The sequence below is a fragment of the Pseudonaja textilis genome, chromosome 2 (assembly GCF_049901715.1).
Source record: "Pseudonaja textilis isolate UNSWEBS1 chromosome 2, rPseTex1.2, whole genome shotgun sequence".
Taxonomy (NCBI): domain Eukaryota; kingdom Metazoa; phylum Chordata; class Lepidosauria; order Squamata; family Elapidae; genus Pseudonaja; species Pseudonaja textilis.
In genome coordinates, this window is record NC_141991.1 from 203235966 (window position 1) to 203241582 (window position 5617).

Sequence of the window (5617 nt, forward strand, 5' to 3'; positions counted from 1 at the left end):
TTAGTCCAAGTATAATTCAAAGAAAACAGAAGAAAATGAAGAAAATAAGCTTAAATTTCAACAGCTTAAAACAATAAGAATTAATAGCATATAATTCTACTGGCTTAACCAGCAATGGCATACCTGGAATGTTCATTTTTACTGCATTTTGAAAGAGAGGGGAAAAAAGATCCCGGATGCTATTTTTAAAATGTTAAGGATTTATTAAGAGAGTTGACTCAAATTTTACAACTATTTGGAACTGAAAATGAGATGCCTTTGGATATTTGTTTTTCAAATTGATATGAGCCAGGGTTTATAAATATTAATTAAGATTTCCATCTCTTTAAAAGGCCTTTTCTAAAGTGGCACATAGAGAAAATCTACTGCATGTATTCCTGTCAATTATTCATTTTAAGAAAGAAAAATTCCTTAGTAATCCCACTGAAAAGAAAATAATTTTGAGAAGAAATTCTTGAGTATAGCTACCACCATCATGAGTACTTCCTAGAAACATGCTGGAAAAAGGAAAACCAAACGTAAACCAAACTCCTCAACCTCAGCCCCAGAATCAAAGAACACCAGAGCTTCAATATGTCCAACCATCCACTATCCACTGCAGAACACAGCATTTGACAGAAAGGCCTCATAACCTTTTACCTAATTAGGGTAATGAAACAACAAGCTCAGAGAGCATCAAGGACCCCTCATTTCAACCCCGAGCTACAAATATATATATTTTTAAAGACGCAATCAGACAATGGATTTGCTATCTAATAAATCAAGTAGGAGATATCAAAAGAAGCTTATTCCCACCTCTGAGGATTACCATACAGAAAATAATAACTGCCAAACATTTCCATCATGCCAAACCTATTGCAACAGTATCACTCAACAAGCAGATTACTTGAATCCTCCCATGACGCTGGCTGATCTTTATCATGCCAGAAAGGTTCTTTGTTTTTCTGTTGTTCCCTGGTTGGAAGCTTTGCAACCTGATACAAAAATTATGGGGGGCAGGGGATGTGGGGGTTTCCTTGAAGAACATTGTAAGAGAAATTTCAGCTGTGATATCAATCTGCAAACCTTTAGTTGTACTGTGAGAAACAGCCTGGCCACCTACGGTTCATGTGTCTTCTCGAAAGGAAAATGCTAGGAGCCCAAATTAGGCTTTGGGTCTTGGCAAAGGTCTTCCTTTTCTTTGAAATATGATACTGACTCATCTGTGAAAGGTGGCATCAGCATATGCCACAAGGGAACAGGAAGCTAGAGAAGAACATTTAATTGCATTGTATTTCCATAATGTCAGAATAAGCATACATTGAGTAATTAGCTATCACATAAGTAGGAGGATATCATGATTTTATAGCCCTGTTTACTGTTTTAATGCTTATGGTATAGTAGCTATCCATGAATGATTGTAATATACAGATCAATGAACGCTGTTCTATTCATAATTATTCAGTTGTAGGCAATTTCCAATCCTGTATTCTGCAAGATTGCTACACAGGATTATTACATAGAAAGTAGTACATAGAATCATATATTTGAAAGGTTTATATGCCATAAGGTACAGCCCGTTCAGATACAATAGCTTTAAAGAGTTGCAGGCAGAGGCTACAATTCCATCTTTGTTCTTGAAGCACATTTAAAGCACTGAATGTGAAGCACTGCAACATACAGAAAAGAGAAGTATCAATTTGTCTTTTCAATTTGTACAGTTGCTCATAGTAACAATCTTCTGTGCACATAGTCATTGTTTATTGTTTGCCTTGTTTAAAAATCGGTTATAAAAATCCACTGGTACATAACTTTTGAGAGGCAAGTCTGTACGGCATCAGTTACCCTTTTGTTCCTGCGTCTTCCAGAATCCTGAAACTGCTAAAAATAACAGTGATTGGGCATGGCGGGGTGATGGGGGTGGAGGTGTCTCTGTGTGTATCGCATTGAGTCAGTATTGACGCCTGGACGAGTCCCTGCAGTTTTGATTGTAGGATAGATTTGAGATGATAATATGAACTGTCATAAAACAAATTAAGTAAAATATGGATTATTTTGTAAAACATGAATGAATAAAAGTATAGCCAAATGATTGATTAACAATGATATTAATGTATTTAATATTTGATTGAAAATATGAGAATATATACAATCTAATTGTAACTGAAGACTAGGAAATGGAAGCACAAAACAATTTGTAAACCAACTGACACACTGCATGTATATATGTGGAAGATGCCTTGATGTTTTTATGTTTTGTTTGTCTATGTTTGTCTTAAAAACCAATAAAAATGTAAAAAAACAAAACAAAAAACAAAAAAGGACAAGTCCCTGCAGTTTTCTTGGCAAGATTTCAGAAGTGGTTTTTCATTCCCCATTTCCTAGGGCAGAGAGTGAGTGACTGGCCCAAGACCACCCAGCTGGCTTTGTGCCTAAGGGGGGGGGGGGGCTGAAATCATAATCTCCTGATTTCTAGCTTAATACCTTTAACTATTGCACCAAACTGGTTCTCAGTGGTTATTTACATAACCCCAAAATGTGTATGTTATTTGCATTTGCACAATTACAGGTAGTCCTTGACTTCTGCAATTAAAATTACAATGGTGTTAAATGTAGGAACTTATGAGCCTGCCTGAAGTTATAGTCAGTGCAAGGCCTCCGTAGTCATGTGAATAAAATATGTGTGCTTAGCAATCCATCCACCTTTACAACCAACTGCAGAGATGCAACAGTGTCCTTACCGCTACCTATTACCTCCATGCTAGGTTCTTTCGGGTCTTGTGCTGGCTTCCCAGCCCTCTGGGTCCTACATCCTCCTCTTCATCTGCCATCACCGATTGGTCACTTACCATTTTTGTTAGACCTTTGGGAAGCAAAGTACCATGCAATCTTTCTATGCAGCAGAGGCCACATGGTGCCATCTCAAAAGCATGTGCCACTTTGGGAGCAGTTGCAATGAATTGCGGTGGCTCCAAAATGGCACCTACTTTGGTGATGGTGTCATGTGGCCTCTAGGGAGGTGAAAGGATGGAACAGACAGCTCTCCTTCTTCAGTGCAATCTCTGGAGATTACATTTGAGAAGGAAGTCTAGCCAATCTGCCCCTTAACCTCCTTACATAGTGGAGGCCATGTGCCAACTATCTTGGAAGCTTAGTGACTACAATGGGGAAAGCAGAGATTGGAGTCATTAAGCAAAATGATTGTGTTGGCATCTCATTTAATTGCTATGGCGACTTTCAACCATGATGGACAGGTTCCATTATGGTTGTACGTTGAGGACTACCTGTATCACCATGAGTATATTGTCATAAACAATAAATTTATTTGTTACTAAGCATCACTGAAAACAATTTATAAGAGAAATATTAGGTAGATAATTTGTGCAAATTTCTCAAAGGAAGGGAGATATATTCTTGAATCATTTCCCAAGGGCACAATTTTACATTAATATTAACATTAGTGGTAACACTACTGCTGATGAAAATTAATAGGAAGATTTTCCCTATACTGTTTTTTCTTGGGTTTTAATTTTAACATATAGAAGTCATGAGCTTTCAAAGATAATTGTGCAGCAAAAGAGAGAATTTTCACCCATATCTCCAGACTGTCTCTGAACTAAGTTGGAGAATATCCAACTTCACCCAAATAATTTATCTGAAATTCTCTTCTTTTGGAAATCTTTTTTATAAAAAACTAAAATGAATTATCATAGTTCAAATTGGATGAGACCTGATTTGAAAATAAAGCAATACAAGATAATTTTTCTGTTTGCCTTATTTCTGAAAGCCAAAAAACCATGCCTTTTGCGGTTGTGTTATGTCCAGTTGTAAATAACTCTAATCTGCTGTTGACATTGTCAGCTTTTAATAATTCTATCTGTGCTGCAAAGAACAGGGATGAAGACAGCAAGCTTTACTCCAGTTATTTCTACCCTTACTTAATTTTTTATTAAGTTCGGCTGCTTGGTATTCTCTACAGTGTTTATTCTTGATGGTGGATCAAAGTAGTTAGAAGAAGGATATAAAGCCAACATAATGAGCTGTTAAAATTTTCTAATAACAAATAGATTCAGATGGAAGGCTGGGACTCCTATTATTTATCTCTCGGAAGGATAAATAATCCAGGACATGAGATGACAAGGCTGGCATCACTGCACTGTGGAACTTATAACTCATCTGAATCATTAAACATTTCTGACTACAAAAAATTCCCAGGGGACATGTGACTCCAAAAAGATTGGCAGTGTCCTCAGCTGATATGTCTCATCCAGCCAAAAGTGCCATCTATCAAAATTATATTGTGTACATTGTCTATGCAGTTGGTATGGAAGGGCAGACATAGGCAGCATTTTTTGAGTCAAGGAATATATCTAGACTTTTGAAGGTTGTACCGGACACCCTCATGGTTGCCAGAATGGGTGTGGCATGCAGTCTTATTTGGAGATAGCCACGTGTAGAGCACTTGTTTACCAGAAACTGAAGTAGCAAGGGTGTTCCCTTTAAGCTCACAGAATGTCTTTCTTTTTTGAACAAATGTGGCATACAGTATGTCCAAAGAAAGCATTGGTCTGTAGATACCCACCATTTATATCTTCTAAGAGAAATAAAAAACATACAGGGTATTCTTGCAGACAAGGAGACTGGCACTTGCTTTATAGATTCCAGCTCCTCTTTTTTTCTATGTACCATTACACATTCTGGTGAGTCAAGAACACCATCAAGCAGAGGTGGTATTCAGCAGGTTCTGACCAGTTCTGGAGAACCAGTAGCAGAAATTTTGAGTAGTTTGGAGAACCAGCAAATACCACCTCTGACTGGCCCCACCCCCATCTATTCCCTGCCTCCCAAGTTCCAGCTGATTGGCTGGGTCTTCTTTTGTTGCCCTGCACAGGAGAATGGAGCTGGAAAGCAGGTCAGTGGGGTGGGGAGGGAATGGGATTTTGCAGTAACCTTTCCCCAGGAGTGAGGAGGGAATGAAGGTTTTACAGTATCCTTCCCCTGCCATGCCCAGGAAGCCATGTCCATGAAGCCATGCCCACAGAACCGAGAGTAAAAAAAATTGAATCCCACCACTGCCATCAAGAGTAACTCTCATAGGCTCAGTGAATTTCCAGGCACACTTGCCTATCCCCATCATAGAGTTCACCTGGGGCTATTATGTCAGGCCCTTTTCGAAGAAGCTCTGAATGGTTACATATTTATTTATTTATATAATTATTGAAATCATTTATACAGCCACTCCCCTTGTATAGAACTCTGGGCAGCTCCTAATCAACACCTATGCACCCTTTTCTGAAAACAAACCAAGGTTGTTATAGCATATGAAATGAGTATTATTCTTGTTCTGAAAGATTGAAAGTATGATGGAGAGGCCAATACAAATATCAGTGCTGAATTCTATCAGGTTTTCCTCAAAGAACGACAGTTTCATTTGCAACTGTCTGCTGCTAGTTTTGAGGCTCCCAAAATAGTATTGAGTACTGTACATGTTCAGGCTGGGAAACACTAGATGTGAATTATTTTCCATTTTGTACCCTAAACCCCAATAGCTGGAACTCTGAATGTTATCATTTCCTTGCTTTAGAATCAGACCCCATCTCCCTCCCACCTCCCAAAATTTCTGAATGCCTCCACAAAG